Source organism: Halichoerus grypus, chromosome 11, assembly GCF_964656455.1.
Source record: "Halichoerus grypus chromosome 11, mHalGry1.hap1.1, whole genome shotgun sequence".
Taxonomy (NCBI): Eukaryota; Metazoa; Chordata; class Mammalia; order Carnivora; family Phocidae; genus Halichoerus; species Halichoerus grypus.
Genome location: NC_135722.1, coordinates 778,476 through 798,138, shown reverse-complemented (window position 1 = coordinate 798,138; position 19,663 = coordinate 778,476). Strand labels below are relative to the sequence as shown.

The following is a 19,663-nucleotide window of genomic DNA, read 5'->3' as shown; positions in this document are numbered from 1 at the left end:
CTCTGTCCCGTGCCAGGCCGCCCCACGGGGCCCGGGAGCGAGGCAGGACCTGCTCTCCAAAAGCAGAGCAGTGGTCTGCAGAAATGCCTGCCCCCGCCCCCCCAAACACCCAGGGCCCTAAGCTGTGACCCTCCCACAGAGCTGGGAGAAGCTGGCCAGAATATCCTTGCCGGCCACGGAAACTTCCACCAAGTCGGAGAAACCGGAACCGGGATAGGTGTCTCAAATGGAGGCAAGTTCACACAGGGGATTGTTACTCGGTGTTGGAAGGCCGCAAGTACCGAGAGGGACCCCAGGTATTAGTAAAGGCAGGCTGTGAGCCCCGAGAACAGAAAGGGAGAGTGGGGTCACCAGGATCCAGGCACTCAGACACGCAGGGCACTTGGCCACCGGAGCCGGTGTGCGCGGGGCTGGAAGGGGCAGGAGGCCCACTGCCCCCGCCGACGACCCTCACACCCCCCCACGCTCCCCCCACGCTCCCCCACGCCCCTCCCTCCACGCCAGCCCTTCGCCCCACTGATGCTCTCCCACGCACCCCCATCACCACGCTGATGCGCCCCCCCACGTCCTCCAACGCATCCCCCCCAGCCCCTCCCCCACTGCCCCGGCCGATGCCCACCCCCCCCCCCCCAGGAAGCAGCTGGAAGCAGGTCTCGGAGGGCCCCACGGAGCGAGCGCAGAGCGGGGGCTGGGGGCTGAGCGGCAGGAAGAAGGCAGTCGCCCAGACACAGCTGTTTGGGGAAGGGGGGTTGTAGCCCCAGGTCTGTCCACCTTCCCCACACTCAGCACAGAGCCTGATCCCAGAGTCTCGGCCGCAGACCTGGGAATGCGGCTTCCCGGATCAACTCAGGCGGTACACGCTGAGGCCGCAGGTGAAGAGCGGTCGTGTCTCCTGCCCCAGGTGCAGGAGAACCCGGGTCAGGAGCATCCTCTGCACAGGGCACCTGTCCTCAGGACCTGGAGCGAGGCTGAGCTGCCATGGGGCCTCCACTCCGAGGGAATGGGGACGTGAGCAGGACCGTCCTCTGTCCTCCGCAGCCTCCTGGGGGCACCAACCACTGGTTACAGCCCGCCCACATCAGCTGGGCAGCAGGGAACAGGCAGTGTCCCCTTCCTGCCACCTTGGCTCTCAGCCACGGTATGGACTGTCACCTTCTAGCGTGTTCGTTCCAGCAGATACTGCTGAAGACATCGGAGTCCAGAAGCTTCTCACCACCTCGCCAGCCTGGTGCTGAACAGAACTGGAGGATGCTGCCGATCTGTGAGGGAGACGTGGGCTACTTACGCTTGTCCTAACGCCCTGCCGTGGTTCATGATGCCCCTCAAAGACATGTCCACCTGGAAACCTCGAGTGTGACTTTATTTGGAACAAGGGTCTGAAGGGCTGTGACAGCAGACCATCCCGGATTTAGGGCAGGCCTAATGACGTGTCCTTACAAGAGACAGGAAGAGACACACAGAGACACAAGGAAGAAGGCCATGGGACCACGGCGGCAGAGGCGGGAGCCATGTGGCCACAAGCCCAGGACCACCAGAAGCTGGAGAGGCAGGACGGGTTCTCCCCGAGCCCCAGAACTGTGAGAGTCACTTTCTGTTGTTCTCAGCTCCGTGGTCCATGGAAACCTGCTTCCACTCGCCACTCTCTGTCTATTCAAAAAATAAAGGAAACAATTTTAAATTTTAAAATAATGTTTAGTAAGAATCTTTGATAACATGAGCAATGCTTATATGATAAAAATAAAAAGAAGACAACACGTCAATTGTTGGGCTGACCTTTAGGGACGAGCGCTTCTCTGAGCAAGAGAGTGAAAGGGACCGTGATGAACGTCCCTGATAGAAACAAGCCCCTGGGCTGACTCCCCGCTGACGCCTGGGGCCTGGGCTCAAGGCCCGCGGTGTGAGCACAGGGGTGCGCTGCTCCCAGACGCTGCGAGCCTCTCCAGCTGACGCCTGCACTGGGCACTTGGGCGGTGGGATGGCGGAGGAGGGAGCATCCAGGGGGTCAGGACGGATTTAGGGGCGTGAATTCATGCCCACTGAGCAGAGATTCTGCATCCCACGGTGTACGCAGGGTGGCGGGTTGGCTGAAATGCAGGCCAGGGAGACGGAAATGCCAGAGCCGCCCTGCCTTCTGCTGAGGGGGATCCAGGGGCGTAGGGAGACTGATGCCAGCGTGATCTTCCAGGGAAGGCTCTCGCCCGCCCCAAGGGGCCCCGGACACGCCCATCTCACCGCGACCAAGGGGGGCCCCAGGCAGGCTCTCAGGGCTCCACGGTCACTCTTCTCTGCAGGCACCTCTCGGGGAAACTGCAGCCTCTGACCTGGGAGTCCAAACCCTGTGAGAGAAATTGGATCCCGGGGGGCGGGGGCCCAGCGGCGGCGCGTGGCCACCAAACGCAAGGCGGACGTGGTCCCCGGATGGACGGCAGAGTCCAGGCAGTAGGCAGCCCAGTCCGGCTCGCAGAGACCCGCAGGGACGGCTGGTGGATTGCAGCATTCCTAGCAGGGAATCGAGGGGATGCCCTGGGATCCACAGTCCATCTGTATGAGCAGACACATCCTGGGTCAAGCGAGCAAACATGCCCCCTGAACCCCGACAACAGAGACACGGCCCCCCGACCCTGGTCAACTCCGAGGCTCGAGCCAGTTCACGGACCCAGACCCTCGCTTGGAGGGAGGACCCCGGGGCCCTGGGGTCACCATCTCCCCACCTTCCCCAAAGACCCGCAGCATTCAGCAGGGTGACTGCGCCCGAGCTTTCCAGCCTTCCGGCGAGAGCCGTGATGGCTCCCGCTAGTGGGGGGCTGAGCATCGCGGGGGCCTCAGGTCACAGACACAGGCGTGCCCTGTAGCCTGGCGGGTTTCTGTGTTCACTGTCAGGACGCCTCCCGCCGTGCCCCCCACGGGGCCTGGCTGAGTGCAGGCCAGTGAGGCTGAGCCGTCACACATTTCATGGCCATTAGAAAGTATGTTCTCAGCCAACGTTTCATGTTGAACTACGTCAGGAGGGCCTACGTGCCCCGGTGTCAGTGCGGGAGGACTCACAAGTCTGTTCCAGCCTCACCACACCCCAGCGAGGGCAGCATGACGGCCAGCCCGTCGTGGAGGAGCATCTCCGTGTCCAGGAGGACAGGTCCCCCCGGGCAGGGAGACCCTCGCCTGCCTCCCCCAGTCCGTGCAGCCCAGACAGTGTGCACCTCTGGTTCTGAGAAGCCCCAGGGGTCTTCAGCAAGGACACCCCCGTGGGTGGGGTGCCCGTGGGTGGCCGGTGGTCACCCCCGTCCTCCCAGCCCCTGGCCCTGCCCCTCACATCACTTCTCGGCTCACTGCAAGGGCGAAAGCGGGTGGGCACTGCTCTCCCCGAGCCCAGGGGCCTCTGAGGGCAGACGCCGGGGAGCCCTGTGCCTCGGGACTCCAGTGCTCCCGAAGGCACATCTGTGGGATCAGGATGGGACCGCCAGGTTGCTGACAATGGGACCTCGGTGCGGGGGTCCTTCACATTTCTGCAGTGGTCACGTCCCTCTGGCACACACGAATGCTTTATATTCAGAGAAGTTAATGTTGCTTAATAAAGATAATCGGGTACAAGTCGTCCCTGAGAACGTCCCGAAGGGACACGCTGTGCAGCACCACCTGGGGGCCCTCTGTCCACGTGTCCCCGCTCCCCTGATGGCGGCCTAGGACGGCGGTGGGCACCCCTCCAAACTCCTGCCACGGGTGTCGGGGACTTCCAAGCACCTCGCCAGGCAGCAGAGGGCAGGGCTGACGCAAGCACTCCTCACAAAGCAAACATGGAAAGGGGCAGGCCAGCTCCGGCTTCACCCGAAGCCATAAACTCCTGCTTCCGGCCACCTTGGGCATCACCTTAATACAATTAAACAGCACAATAACAAAAGAAGACCATAAAGTCGCAAATGTCAGCCCCAGGACCCACATCCGGTGTCCAGCCCACTGGGTTGGGGCCTGGGCCCCGGGTTCCGGCCACACAGGGAGACCTGGGCCCACATCCCAGCCAGATGTTCAGGCCTCAGTTCTGACCCTCAAGACACATGGACACCCTGCGCCTTCCAGGGGCAGGAGGCCGTGGGGTACCCCAATCCTGGGTCAGTGCCCCCAGGTGTGTGGCTCAGCCCCTTCTGCCTCTGACCAGACAGAAGCCAGGGGTGGGGGCTCCCCAGGGAAGAGAAGGGCAGCAAGCATGTGTGCAGGAGCCAAGCGAGGCCTGAAACCCACCGCCGGCTCTGCGGCGTCCAGGCCGAGCCCCATGGCCTCTAAGAAGGACCTCAAGCCAGAAGACAGTACCTCACACCCACCAGGCTGCGTGTTACCAAAACAGGACAGAACAGAAAATGACAAGTGTTAGCAACGATGTGGGGAAACTAAACCCTCATCCTCCATTGGTGGCAAGTAAAATGGGGAAGCTGCTGGAACGGGGCGGGGGGGCCTCGAACAATAAAACATAGAGCTACCGTGGGATCCCGCAATCCCGCCGCTGGGTATTCACCCCGAGTGCGTGCAGCAGGGACGCGAGTGGATGCTTGCACACCCACGTTCACAGCCGCTGACAGGGAAGCAGCCCAAGCGTCGTCGACGGACCAGCAGATAAACGTGGTCCATCCACACACCGGACCGTCACTCAGCCTGAACACGGAGGGACACGCTGACACCTGACACAGCGTGGATGGACCTGGGGGACGTGATGCTGAGTGAGACAGGCCAGACACAGAGGGACAAATACTGCAGGATTCCACCCACATGAGGTCCTTAGAGTCTCCAGATTCACAGGGAACAGAGTGGACGGTGGGCGCCGGGGTAGGGTGGGGGCCAGTGTCTCAGGGGGACAGAGAGTGGATGGTGGGCGCTGGGGGAGGGATGGGGGTCAGTGACTCAGGGGGACAGAGAGTGGACGGTGGGTGCTGGGGCCGGGGGAGGATGGGGGTCAGTGACTCAGGGGGACAGAGAGTGGACGGTGGGCACTGGGGGAGGGATGGGGGTCGGTGACTCAGGGACAGAGAGTGGACGGTGGGCGCTGGGGGAGGGATGGGGGTCGGTGACTCAGGGACAGAGAGTGGACGGTGGGCGCTGGGGGAGGGATGGGGGTCGGTGACTCAGGGGGACAGAGAGTGGACGGTGGGCGCCGGGGGAGGGGGTGGAGGTTAGTGTTTCATGGGGACAGAGTCTCAGTTTGGGAAGATGGAAAGTTCTGGGGAGAGGTGGTGGGGACGGCTGCACAACAGTGTGAATGTGCTTAGTGCCCCTGAGCTGTGGGCTTAGAGACGGTGAAGACGGTACATTTTATGTTCTGTGTATTTTACCAGGATTAAAAACTAAGAAGAATCTGGGAGTGGCCTCGCTGGGGGGCTCTGGTTTGGGGCCTGAGGCTGCATCATTTGCAGGCTTGGCTGGGGCAGAAGGAGTCACTCCGTCACACCCCTGTGTGCAGCCGTGTGTGCCCCTCCAGGGGTGGCCTGCCCTTGTCTGCAGCCTCGGGCTAGGGCAGGTGAGACTTGCCTTAAAACCTGTTTTGCAGTTTAATTTAAACTTCCTGCCTAAAGACATGCGCAGCGACCGTGAACAGCATTTGGGCAAATGCACACAGGTTGCAAAAGTGTAAATATGCTCATCAGAAGGATAAACTCCATGTTCAGAACAGCAATTATTTTTGGGGAAGCAAGTGGAGACGTGACCGGGACGGTCACGGGACTTGATTTCATAGGTCGGAGGGCATGGATTTGGTTGTCCACACAACTGCGCTTTACCTGTTCATTTTCCTCTCTTTTTTATTCATACATTTATTCCCACTCAGTTCCATTTCCTGCCACTGAATAACACCTCCTCGGCCTTTGTTATACGGGTTCTTGCAAAGTGTGTATTGTTTCTGAATCTTGGTTTTTCCCTTTCCATCCATGTGCTTTATCCACACTATGTGGCCCGTCTGGTTCTCTGTCTTCTTCACTCAGCACTTTCTCCTGCACATGCCCCCCTGCTCCCCACACCCACCAGGGGTGTCCTGCCTCCTCCCCGTGGGCCCAGGGGAGGGTCCTGGGGACGAGCTCCAGAAGCAGGGCTGCGGGTGAGGCGACACGCTCCGTGGTGCCCTGTCCCCACCCTGGGCATTAGCCAGCTTCCTGCTTTTGCCATTCCAACACATGAAACGTGGTTTCCCTCTGCCTTTCTCTGACAGCCAGGTTTGAACATCAGCTCCAGGCCTGGGTGGACCTGTGGTTCCCCCGAGACGCCCCATTTCCCACCAGGACTGGGGGCTCTGTCCTGTGTATCTGCAGGAATGCTCCTGTCCAGGCTACATCAATGCTTCTCAAACTGTGGACCCCAGGACACTCTTACACAGTTAAAAATTATGGAGGATCCCAAAGAACTTCTGTTGATGTGGGTTATGTCCCTCAATATTTACTGTATTAGAAAATACAACTATGACAAGTTAAAGACATGAATTCATTCTCCTTTTAAAAAATTACAATGATATGGGGCGCCTGGGTGGCTCAGTCAGTGAAGCGTCTGCCTTCGGCTCAAGTCATGATCTCAGGGTCCTGGGATCGAGCCCTGCATTGGGCTCCCTGCTCAGCAGGGAGTTTGCTTCTCTTTCTCCCTCTGCCCCTCACCCTGCTTGTGTGCTCTCTCTCTCTCAAATAAATAAAAAAAAATCTTTAAAATATATATAAAAATAACAACAATAGACCATGGCACAAAACCATCTACACCACACAGCTTTTCAGCTGCACACAAAGCCCAAAATGCTCTCGGACGATGAAGTGCTTCTTTAGGGAGTTTCCTGAGGCTGTTGCCTGAGACCTGCAGGTAGATCTAGCCCAACAGGTGCATGGATTCTCCAGAGTCACCTCCAACCCTCTATGTGCCCACCAATCCTGAAGGAATTTGCCCAATCCTAATCAAGCCTCCCACAACCCCACCTCAATCCAGACCCTAAAACTTCACAACACACCCCCCCTTGCCTGCCCACCCCCTGGGACCCTGTTAAGCGTCAACATGTCACTTGGAGGCATTTTGAGGAGTCAGGAATCAGCACAAAGAGTGTATTTCTTTTTTCTTTTCTTTCTTTTTCTTTTTTTTTTAAGATTTATTTATTTGGGGCACCTGGGTGGCTCAGTCGTTAAGCGTCTGCCTTCGGCTCAGGTCGTGATCCCAGGGTTCTGGGATCGAGCCCCACATCGGGCTCCCTGCTCCGCCGGATGCTTCTCCCTCTCCCACTCCGCCTGCTTGTGTTCCCTCTCTCGCATTCTCTCTGTCAAATAAATAAATAAAATCTTTATTTATTTGAGAGAGAGAACGCACACAAGCGAGCATGAGCACGGGGAGGAGCAGAGGGAGAGAGAATCCCAAGCGGACTCCAAGCTGAGCACAGAGCCCAACGAGGGGCTGGATCTCACGACCCTGAGATCCTGACCTGAGCTGAAATCAAGAGTCGGTCGCTCAACCAACTGCGCCCCCCCCCCCCAGGTGCCTCTAAGTGACAGCTTCCTGAAGGTGAGCTGCCATCTGGGATGGGAATATTCCCCACCAGCGCACACTCCACGTGGGTCACGGCAAAGCCGCTCGGTCCATCTTGCTCTGTGAACAGATCCTTGGCCCGTTGTGATCTCTAAACGGCCTGCATTGGTCGTTGGGAAGACACCGGTCCACAGAGTCCCACAGACCTTCAGCGTGAGGACACTGCATTCCCGGCACGGACTCTCACGCTGCCCGCCTTCACCGTGGCCAGCAGGAAGGCCTTCAGGCTGGGGAGCTGTCCCCCTCGCAGGGCGGGCTCCACACTCCTAGCTTGGAGGCTCGGACTCACCATGGCAACAAAGACGCTGTTTTCCTTGAAGCGACAGGGCCCCTCGTTCATTTCGGGGAGAAGGGCTGCCATGATCCCAGGTCTGAGCACCCACAGCACGGCGGCCGGCGGTTCCCCCGAGGGGCCAGGGCGGCTCACACCGCTTCCCGGGGCGGCCTGGCCGGTCCAGCCTCCGCTCGGGGCCGAGGCTGGATGAAGTGAGATTAGGGATGGTTGTTCACGGGGACTTCCGCGCCCGCCCCCCGGAGCGTGTGGTGGGGAAGGGTCCTCGGCCAAGCCGCCAAGCCGGATCCTTGCAAAGGAGCCCACAGCCCCCACCCCGCCCCCTCCTCCACAGGGCAGCTTCTGCACCATGAGCCGGATGAAAAAGTCTTGTCATGAAGAGTGTCCAGAGCTCACAGGCCCCCAAAGGGCCTTGAGGGTCCTAAGGGAATCGTGGGCCGTGCTAGGGAGTGGCTGAGACAGTTTATCACATGAGACTATTATTAGAATCACCCTGGTGAATGTGGACGCCTGGGTGGGGACGTGGACTAGGGGCAGCACTGGGGCCCAGCCCCTCCAGGGACCCCTCTCTAACCTAAAATAAATCACAGTGGTCAACTCTGCCTCAATGGGCCACCATCTTCCTCAACCCAAGAGGAGGCCAGGCCACAGAAAAGGTGAGCCACGGGCTCCGGCTCCCAGCTCGGGGCTAAGCCAGCAGCTGAGGGGGCTCCACACATGCCCTGTCTTTCCTGGGCCCGTTTCCCTGCCTGGTCACCAGTGGCCTCTGCAGGCCTATGCCCCGCTGTTAGGAGAGGTGGGCTCCGTGTCTGCAGCCCCCGGGGCCAGGGGTCAGGGAGGGCCTGGCCTCCCACCGGCCCGCCTCCCGGGGGCCCAGCGAGGAGCCTGCCAGGGCTCAGGTAGGCACGCTCCTTCAAGGGCAAACAAGGTGCCAGTGGCCGGGAAGAGAGCTGACAGCTGGGGGCCAGGCTGCGGAGAGAGCTCACCAGGGTCCGGTGTCCACACCACAGCCCCACCCTGTCCCAGTTTATGGCCAGGTCCTGTTGTGGGCACGGGTCCAGCGCCAACGCCCTTCCTCCTCCTGGCATCTTCCGGGAACCAGCCTCCGCTGCAAGGAGCAGGGATCTCCGGAGCCAGGAGGCACCAGAGGAGCTTCTCATGCGTTTGCTTCTCATGCCCCAGACACGGAGGAAATGGGCAGCTGTCCCCTTGTCCGGATCCCAGAACCAGGCAGTGTCATGGGCAGTAGACGAGGATGAAGCGTCCCCAGCCCCCACTCAGCACAGCCCTCCCAGAGTCCAGGCCGCCCTCTGGCCCAGGGTGGACTGGCTGTGGGCATCCCCGATGTGGCCAGAGAGGGCTGGGGCTCAGCGCCTGCATGTCTGACACTCACACTGGGGGCGCAGCCTCAGGGGGACCCACCTGCCTCCCCTGAGCTCCCGTGGATCAACCAGCTGGGGCTGGGGGAGATAGATGCGCCGAGGGCCAGGAACACTGGGGGGTCAGCTCGGAGCGGTCAGGGGACTTCGTGGAGAGAGGTGAGGCTAGGGCACAGGGCTGGGTCTGTGGGCACAGGGTTTGGCCTGGGCCTTGGGGAGAAATTAGGGCAGGGGTGGGCTGGGTGAGGCATGAGAGAGGGGAGTTAGGGTCAGGGACCCGGGACCACATCAAGAGCACCGTGTCAGCCACCAGACAGGGCAGGACACGGTGCCCTGGGAGGGCCTTCCCTGGCCCTGCATCTGTCCCCCAGGCGGGGGGACACTGGCCACACCTAGCCCACCACTCCCTTCTCTGAGGGCCCAGGTGGCCCCACGTGGCCCTGCCCAGCCCCAGGTGGGCCCTGAGAGGCAGAGCCGGGGGAGCGGCCAGGCTGCCCTCTGCTGGAACTCATCTCTCCAGACACAGGTAAGGTTCCTAGGGTCATTTCCCCCAGGTCCAGCATGGGCTGGGGCAGTGGGCACACTCACTCAGCCCCCACCCCCACAGCAGCTCAACCAGGCGCCCTAGGGGGACACCAAACAGCTAGGGTAGCTGGAAGGGGGCAGGGGAGAAGGAGGAGCGGGCCCCAGGCATCCAGGGTTGGGGGTGCCTGTTTCTGGGGTGTCTGGAGCCACAGATCCTCACCGGCCTCTTCAGGGCCAGCCTGCTGTTTGCTCTGGGGCCTTCCACACTCGGCAGTCTCTGCATACAGCTGGTGCTCAATAAAAGCTCACAGTTGTTTTTTGGTTTTGTTTTTGTTTTTTTAAAGGTTTTATTTATTTGACAGAGAGAGACACAGCGAGAGAGGGAACACAAGCAGGGGGGAGTGAGAGAGGGAGAAGCAGGCTTCCCGCAGAGCAGGGAGCCCGATGCGGGGCTCGATCCCAGGACCCCGGGACCATGACCTGAGCCGAAGGCAGACGCTTAACGACTGAGCCACCCAGGCGCCCCAAAAGCTCACAGTTGTTGATGGCGGAGGACGGTTCCTGTGCCCGTGTGGGTTACCACTTCCTATCCCCATCTCTGCCCTGTGGTCAGCGAGAGGTCTTGGGAGGCAGGAGGGCAAGCTGCCAGGGGACAGCAGGGCCCTATGAGGTGCAGGCCCCCATAGGCTGGGCTGCTAAGGACCTGGCAGTGGGCGGGGGTCACATCACCCTATGGGGGCCGCTGTGGAGGGGTCTGCCCATGAGGAAACAGGCAGTGACTCCGGGTTCCCCAGACGGGCCACCTGGGAAACGGGGGCTTGGCTGGCTGGGAGTTTGGGGGCCTCGGGCCAGACATAGTCCTCAGCCGCTGCCCCCAACAGCAGCCCCAACCACAGTGACTACCAAGATGACTGGGCCTGAGGGGCCAGCACGGGCCGGCTCCTGATGGGCATGACCTAATGTCACCCCCATCCCTGATGTGGCCGTGACCCCACCAGGGGCAGAGCTGGCCAGGCCACCAGGACACCTCCCAGGACCAGGCAGGGTCTGCTGCCAGTGTTCCAAGTGGGGGCACGGAGCTGGGGGTCCCGTCCTGAGAAGCCTTGTGGGGAGAGTCTTCTCCCTGAGGCTGGGGGTGGCCGGGGGGAGCAGGCTCCATGGCCTGGGGTCAGGGGCCCACCACATTGGGCTGACACGCCCACCAAGACCACTGACCTTGCCCTCGGCTCTGACAGCACAGAAACTGACCACTAGGGTGCTTTGGGGGTACCAGGCAGTACCTCAGAATTTGGGGTCTGTGTGTAGTGACCTGGAGCCCCCAAGAAGCCAGGAGGGCTGGCTGGGGAGGCAGAGACCAGCTCCACCCCCCAAGTGCCACCCCCCAAGTGCCACCCCCAGCTGAGCCACCCCCCCCAAGACTTGCCAGGTGCTCAGTGAACAAGGCAGAGTCCCGGGCCAGGCCCCAGGCCACACCTCACTCTGCAGAAACCCAGATCCCCAAGGGGCCGGCCTGTGGGGTCCCAGCAGGAATGCAGGGCAGCCCCCCATGCTCTCTCTCGTGGGGGGCACAGGACAGTGGGCTTGGGGGGCACCGATGCTTGTGGACATTTCCCAAGGGGCATGATCAGATCTGGGGGTGGGGGATAAGGCCCCAGGGAGGGGGGGAGGGGCAGCCTCTGGAGGTGAAGGGAAAGCAGAACTGGTTTGGGATGGTGACGGGGAGGGTGTGTCAAGGGGGCCAGATGGTGCCCAATTTTGCAGAAAGATGCTGGGAAAGACCCCACCCCGAGTCCTTGGGGACGGGGGTCCCCAAGGGGCTGGAGGCTAGGTGACCTTCCCTTTGACCTTCAGGAAACTGCTCCTACCTCCCAGGCCAGGGGCGTGCAAGTCACTGGGGTCCTCGTGGGCAGCAGGGGCGGGAAGTAGCTGTCCTGTGTCTGGGGCCTTGAACATTTCACAGGAGGAGAGGGCTTCGAGCCCCTCAGGTCAGGTGCAGCCACGGGCCTCCGCCCCCCGGAGCCACACCCAGGCCCTGCCAGGCCCGGAGGTCCCGGGATCCAGGTGCTCCCCTGCCCTCCCAGTGCACCCTGCTGTCTGTCCACCTGGGTGTGCTCTGGGTGTCGGGGGCTCCGACAGCCTGACGTGCAGGGACCTGGCCCCCTGGCCACCCCCCCAGGTGCGTCCTGGGCAGTGCTGTGGCCACGGACCCCGCCTGAGCCAAGCTGGCTCCAGCCAGATCCCAGACCCAGGCCCAGCCAGTATGGCCGCCCATGGAAGGTTCTGGAGGAGGGTGGCACACTAGGATGCTGATGTTCACCAGCAGGTGGCACCCAGCCCCCGCACTGTGGGGGGAGGGGCTGCGTGCGTGTGTGTGTGTGTGTGTGTGTGACCATGTGAGCAAGCAGGCATGTGGCCCCACGTGCGTGTGAGCAGTGAGTGTGCACACTGAGGCCAGAGGGCATGGGCACTTGGACACATGAGTGTGAGCAGCCTCGCTGCCCCTGGAGCCCCGGTCAGAGCACATCCCTCTGTGACCTGACTCCCTCTGTCTTTGTGCACTGTGGGCCCTGGGGAGCGTCTTCCACGGCTCCAGCCACCTGCAAGCCCGGCACGGGGACAGGCAGGTCTGCCACCTGCATGCGGGCTGGGTCTGTCACCTTTCTGTGCCTGGTCTGTCCTGGGACAGTGGCCATCTTTCACTCTGCTAAATGCACAGGGAGGGCCACCCACCTCTGAGCCCTGGGCAGCTCGGCCACAGTGAGCGAGGCTCGAGGAAATTCCTGAGACTCAGCCTGATAAGCAGCGAGAAGCGCCAGTCTGCGTCCCTCCCCAAGAGGGCGGCCCAAGCCCCACCAGAGGCCCGGGGTCTCAGCGCAGCCCCCCCAGGGGATGGTCAGGGCCCCTCCTGGGGAAGCCAGGGGCCGGGATGAAGACAGAGGGGCCCATCCTGGCAGCGGGCCCCTGGGGCAGGGGACGCACGACCACTAAGTCCTAAGGCCCGTGAGGCTTGGGGCGTGCCCAGAGTTACCACCCAGCTCTGGGATGGGAGGAGATGGGGCCCTGCCTGGAGCCACCACACCACACCACCCTCAGGCAATGCAGCTGAGCAACTCGGGTTGCTCCCAGGAGGGCCCGTCCGGTGTCCGCACGCCGGGGGAGGGCATGGGGAGAGCCTCCGACGTCCCCATTGCCCTGAAGAAGGAGAAGCTGTGGCCAGGGAGGGCAGCCGGCCAGTGGTGGCCACCCCCAGGAGGGGCCGGGGCCCCACGAAGCAGGACCCAGAGCAGGGCCAGGGGCCAGGGTCCGGGACGCAGGGGTGGGGCATCCGCCTGTGGCCATGTGCACAGGCCTGGAGGAAGCGGATGTGGCCTTTGACCAGCAGATTACAGAGCTGGCCAGGTGGGAAAGTCAACAGAAAGCTCTCAAGGAACAGCTGGTGGGGGCCTGCCTGTGCACGCGGCATGGGGTCGGCCGCCGGGGGTGGGGCTCGGTGGGGGTGCCGGAGGATGCCAGCCTCAGACACGCGGGGAGCAGAGCCTGGCACAGGGCAGAAACTGCAGACTGCCGTGGTTAGTGGTCATGGCCACCCTTGTCCTGCAGATTGTGAGGGCCCCGGTGAGGCCGCAGGGGCCCGAGGGCTGGGGGCAGCAAGGCCCAGGCCCGGGGGCCCCACATTCATCTCAGGAGGAGGTGGGGGAGAGGGACTCATACCCTGGGTGGTCCCGTGGGAGGGCTGCCTATGAGCAGCAGGCTCAGGAGGCCTGAGGTGTGGCTCAGGGCTGTCCACGGCGCAGACCCCTCCCGGGCAAGGCAGGGGCCTGCAGGTCCCCCAGCAACAGGCCACAGCGCCTCCGGAAATGGGCTTCTCTTTCTGTGACAACAGCCCACATGGAGGACGAGCACAGAGGCCCGTCCCACCCACTCCCCGAAAGATGAAAAAGATGCACCACATAGCCCCCAAAACAGTCTCCAAAGAGCAGAGGAATTCCTGCCGTGCCCCATGAGAAGACACTGAGCACAGAAGTGTATGTCTGGTGTTGAGTCGTGCCCCCCAAATTCCTACGAGGAAGTCCTGACCCCCAGGACCTCAGAAAGGGACCTGATTTGGGTATAGATAGGGTCTTTGCAGGTGAGGTCATTAGGGTGGGCCCCTCATCTGATGTGACTGTGTCCTTACGAAAAGGGGAAACGAGTCGGACTGGCTCACAGGGAGAGGCAGGGGGAGCAGGTGAGGATGGAGGCGCAGGTGGGGGGTGCAGCTAGAAGCCAGCGAGCCCCCAGAAGCCAGGACCACCAGCAGCTGGGGGAGGGACGCCACAGCAGGAAGCAGCCCTGCCCACACCTGGATCCTGCCAGGTGCCAGGGCCGCCCCAGGGCAGTAACACGGCCCTCGGACAAGGTTCGTGTGTTTATCTTCTCGAGACTTTTCTGCATTTTTCCACATTTTACTGAGTGTGTACCATGGGTACAATTTTTTGTTATTTAAATTCCATCTCATCAAGGACTCCCACCTCCGTCCCAGGAGAGGGGAGAGGCAGGGAGGGGACCGGGAGGAGCTCGGCTGCCACCCCGAAGCTGAGAACAGACGCGGGGTCAGGGAGGGCGGGGCCGCGGAGATGGCAGGAGGCCCCTCGGTCCCACTGGGCAGGGCCTGCGGTGAGGAAAGGGCTGCATGGGGGTGGGGGGCAGCAGGTGAGGGGGCGCCTGCCCCCCGGCGATGCCGGAAAACCTCAGGATGGCGGCGCAGTGGGTAGAGCGCTCTGCCAGGTCCCGCCGGGGCTGAGCTACTCCAATCCCGCCTAACAGCTCCCAGGAGAAAGACCCAAGAGGACCAAACTGCTTCCAAGCCCCAGATTTGTAGGAAGACAAAAACCCACGGCCCCACAGGGCGAGATGGGCGCCGGCCCCTCGGACATCCAGCCAGAGGGCGGCAGGCAGGAAAGGAGCCAGACAGTTCGACCTGCGATCGGGAGAGAAGTCGGTCACTGGAGGCCAGCATGGCGGCGGCGGCCGTGCAGGAGGGTTAACACGCGGGGCGTCGGCCCGGTCACTGTCCTGAACCCCGTGTGTTCAACAAGGCGCCATAAGGATGGAACGTGCCGCGCAGGGACGCGGAAGGTGTGAGGAAGGACAGAAACCACGGCTGCAGAGACGGCGCGAGGGGCGTGAGCGGCAGGTCGGACCCCCGAGGACACCGGCCGGCCCACGGGGAGGCCCGCACACACGAGAGGTAGCCCGCAGGGCAGGCCGCCAACACGCCGCAGGAGCAGCGGGCAGGCTTCGCTCCGGGTCCGTGGACGCGTGAAGGAGACCAAGCCCCGACGAGTCGTCCCATCGCTCAAACTCAGGGAGAAAAGGAAATTCCGCACAGAAGCCAGGGCGGGAATGGGTTGTCTGAAGACGAACACGCACGACATGGCGGCCGACGATTTTGCCAGAAACCACGCAAGTGCGCCAAGAAAAAGCAGCTGCCATCCTGGGGAAATACCTCCAAAAACAAGGGCGGGAGGCCGCCAGGCCCCGGGGAGCTGACGCCCGACCTGGTGACGTCCGCACACACGGACGGAGTCTTCAAGCGACAGCGGACGACCCCAGAGCAGTGCGGGCGGGGTGCGGGGTGGGGCGCGTGCGGGGAGGCTGCCCGCGGGGCGGCGGTGCCTGCCGAGGGCGGCTGGGGTACGGGGAAGACAAACACCCCGCGCCCTACGGTGACCACCGAAGCCTCAGGACCAAGAGCGCCTAAGGCAGTGATTGCACTAAGGCCAACGGCGCGAAACCCCAGTGAGAAGGCACGGGCTCTCCGCCGGCATGGAACGGTGAGCGCCCCCCCGCCGTCTGAACAAGCCCCCGGCAACTGGAAAGGCGCACGGGAGTCGTTCAAAGTAAAACAGAAAAAGGCGCGCAAACACATCGGAAGAAAGGCCGCGTGATGACATGAACACCCACGTAGGTTTCGGAGCAAAGAATATCGCCAGGGATGAATAACGTCACTTCACAGGGATGAAGTCCAATTTCCTGGCCACAGCACTGAAGAAGCGGAGAAAAACCGGTAAATCGGACATCGTCAAGATTAGGAACATAAAGGCACGGGGCGCCCAGGTAGGGCAGTCAGTGGAGTGTCCGCTCCTGGTTTCGGCTCAGGTCACGATCTTGCGGTCGTGGGATCGAGCCCACGTCGGGCTCTGTGCTCAGCTTGGAGTTGGCTTCAGAGTCTCTCTCCCTCTCCTTCTCCCCTCCCACTCGTGCTCTCTCTCTCTCTCTCTCAAATAAATAAGTCTTTTTAAAAAGAGAGAGAGAGAACGTAAAGACGCGCCACACACTGGAAGAAAGATCTTTGCGAACCCTGTGTCTGGTGAAGGACCTGCATCCAGAACAGACCAAGAACTCTCAGTGAATTGCAACCAAATCATCTGGTTTTAAAATGCGCAAAAGGTTTGAACCGACACCTGACACAGGATGGTAGACACGCACATGTGCGCAAGACGGCACCACACGCCTGTCAGGATGGTCCTGCCGCTCGCACCCAGTGCTGGAGGAAGCGGAGGACGTGGGGATGCAAAGTGGCGTGGCCGCTCTGCGGAGACAGTTTGCCGGGTCCTGAAAAAGTCAGCAGGACACCAGCCATACACTCCAGCCGCGCCACGCCCGGGCACCTTCCCCGGAGAAAGGGGAGCCCGCGCTCGCGGCGATGCGGTCGTGCGCACAGGACCCTGGCCGGCCCAGCCGTGGGGGAGCGCACAGGCAGCCGGGGGCACGGCCTGCCAGGAAGCGCGGCTCGGCAACGCAACGGAACAAAGTGTTGATCGGGCAGCAACATGGATAAATCCCCAGCAATGTCAAAACGCTGAATGACATTTGCCAGACAAATCAGTCCATATGGCGTGATTCCACTTACGTGAAGGTCTAGAACATGCAAACAAGTCTGCGGTGACTGAGGGCAGTCTGTGTGCCGCGTGCGGATGGGTCTCCAGAGGGCACGAGGCCCCTGGGGGCAGAGGAGGGGTCCTCTGGGGGCAGCTGTCCCGATGGTGGTGATGGTTTCAGGGGTATGTGTGTGTGTCGAAACCCATTAAACTGGACTCTTCAAATATGTGGGGGTTTTTGTGCATCGGTTACACCTGATAGAGCTGCTAGAAGCCAAACAAAAACAAAAATAACACCCCCAAAAAAATCCTGCTTTTACCCACTGGGAGGAGGAGAAGAAGAAAGACTCCATCCTGGGCCTCTGCCCCCACGCTTTCAGAAATTATTCCTAAACTCTGAGGATGCAGGGACACTGGGACCCGGCTCTGAGCCCGGAAAAGGTGAAGAGCGAGGAGGGGCAGGGGCGTCAGGCCTCTGCCGTGGGGCCGGGAGCGGGGCCCACGCGAGGGGCTTGCGTCCTCCGGCTCGCCTCCAGCCAGCCACCAGGAGCCAGGGCCCTCTCGGCCCCTCCTGCACCTCGTGTCCCGTCGGAAACTCTGCAAGGTGAGGCCCCAGAGGCCACTGCCCACACAGCAGGTGTCAACGCCCCGAACCAGGCTCCGAGGCTGTCGGCCACACCGTCCTCCTCACCTCTACCTGTGCTCAGGTCGGGGGCAGGGCTGGGCCCCTCAGCCCAGGAGCGGCCCACTCCTCACCTCTACCTGTGCTCAGGTCGGGGGCAGGGCTGGGGCCCCTCAGCCCAGGAGCGGCCCACTCCTCACCTCTACCTGTGCTCAGGTCGGGGGCAGGGCTGGGGCCCCTCAGCCCAGGAGCGGCCCACTCCTCTAACCCCCAGCCGTGGGGACTGCTTTAGCAGGGGGGGGCCGCGTGCCACAGCTACTTGCTTAGCAACCCCCACGGGGGCGCCAGCATGACATCATGGCCACTGGGCAGCAGGCCCAGGCCCTGAGGCTCCCCTGAGCCGGCCCCTGGTGGGAGTGGCCCCAGAAATCCACCTGGTCCCATATGGCGTGTTCTGTGTTCTCCTTGAGCAGCCACAGAGAACCGGCCACTGTGAGCGGGGGAGCCCTGGCCCCTCCTTGTCCATCTGGAGGCCACAGCTGGTCAGTGCTGGCCTGCCCAGGACCCTGCAGACCCAGCCCTGCCCACCCTCGCCTGCTGCCTGCCAGTGCCTGAATCGCTGTCACCCCTTTGTGCAGGGCCCCTCCCCTTCCCCCAACTCTTGGTCCTCAGTTTACCCATTTCTCCCAGCTCACTCTAGAGCCAGGCCCCACCCTCTCACCAGTGTCCCCACACTGGTACAGTCACGCCCAGGCTTGGCGGGGCCTCTCCCTACCCTGGCCCCAGCTCCTGGCCTTGAGGGTCTGGCTGCCCCTCTTTTAGCCCACCTCCTCCAGGAAGCCTTCCTGGGCTGCTCAGGGCCCTCCCCAGTTCAGCGTGACTGACTCATGCTTCTGGGGGTCCTGCCAGGCCCCCCAAGCTGATTACCTCCCATACTGCCTGTTATGAACCACCTGTTTGTGACTCCCCCCGCAAATTCATATGTTGAAGCTCTTACCCAAAGGGAGTGGAATTTGGAGGTGGGGACTTTGGGGGGCGATGGGGTCGTGAGGGTGGGGCCCCCATGATGGGATTCAGGCCCCTGTAAGAAGAGCACCGGAGCTCCTTCCTGTCCCTGTCCCCACGTGAGCGCACGGCAAGAAAGCCCCAGCTGCAGCCGGGAAGGGTTCTCACCACACCCTGCGCTGCCCCGTCTGGACGCAGCCAGAACCGGACCCCCCCACGTGACCACCCCCTGAGGGGCTCACCTCCCATGTGCCCCTTCACCAGCGTCAGGCTCCGGGGGCCGCCCCCATGGCCACCACCACCTGGCCACCTGCTCCCAGGGTCTCGCGGACGGCGGCCTGGGTCTCCCCACCCTGCAAACGCCCCTCATCGGCCACCCGCGGTGGAGAGCGAACACGACTCGGAAGACAGAGGCAGCCCAGATAACGCCCAGCCCGGCTTGTGGTGTGTTCCTCATCCTGCCTGCCATGGGAGCCCAAACCCCAAATCCTGCCTCATCAACCTTACCTGTTTGCTTTTCACTCAGCATCCGCTCCAATCAGGGCCCCAGCACGGAGGGGCAGGGCGGCACTCAGCCAAGGCAGGGGCGCCACAGGGGGCCAAACGGGCTGGTGGCACATCACCGTAGCTGCTCCCGGCTGGCCCACAGCTGGGGGGACAGTGGATCCTGCCTCCCGGGGGGCTCAGGGGAATAAGCCAGTGGCCTACCGGGGAGAGCAGCACAGAGTCCCCAGACCGAGGGGAGGGGTGCTGGCTGGAGGTGCTCTGGGGCTCAGAGGAGCCTCCCTGCCTGCGGGTGGGAGGCATCAAAGGCCCGGTGTGGGTGCCCCCCACCGCTGCCTCAGCTGAGCCCCCCCAGTGGAAGGGGAGGGTTGTCCAGGCCTGTCCTGCAGGGCGTCCAGCCCCAGGCCTGCTCTCCCAGCCCCCTTGGCTCAAGCTGCCCTGGAACCACCCATGCTCCTCCTGCCAGGCCTCAGCACGGGGTCAGGCACCGAAAACGGACAGGGACAGAACGTCAGGAGACCAGGAGAGGCCACACAGTGAACACACCATCCTGTTCCACCAGGCCTGTGGCCACCAGCCAGACGCTCGGGCTGTAGCTTCCCCTGCTGGGGGCTCCCTGACCTGCCCTCCAGGCCCAGGCACCTCCTACAGCCCAGACACGACATCTGTCCACCTGATGGCCACACAACGGGGCCGTGGGCATCGGTCAGTGCTGGGGCTGCCCTGCAGGAGGCCAGGGCTGGGCGACACTCACCCCAAATCCAGGCCCAGGGGCAGGCAGAGGTTGAAAGTGCAGACGGAGCAGGGTCAGTTGTGGGGAGGACAGCAGGGTGGCCCCGGGACCACAGGACAGGGGGCTAAGGGAGGAGGGGCAGGGTCTGGAGGGGGGGCCCTGGGGCCCCTTGCCTGTGGCACTGGCTCACTGGCTCTGGTGTTGCCCCCAGCA

At 62.5% G+C, this 19,663-nt stretch overlaps 1 long non-coding RNA gene across 1 annotated transcript in view; it reads right to left on the bottom strand.

Annotated features, from left to right (window-relative positions):
* Positions 1-921: 921 nt before the first annotated feature.
* The window catches only part of LOC118530318 (uncharacterized), a 35,299-nt gene continuing 16,557 nt past the window's right edge, over positions 922-19,663 (bottom strand). Inside the window, exons 2-3 of the long non-coding RNA XR_004914575.2 lie at positions 1,774-2,541; positions 922-1,647 (exon numbers count right to left, since the gene is read on the bottom strand). This is a non-coding gene — a long non-coding RNA (uncharacterized LOC118530318). The remainder of the gene's footprint in view (positions 1,648-1,773; positions 2,542-19,663) is intronic.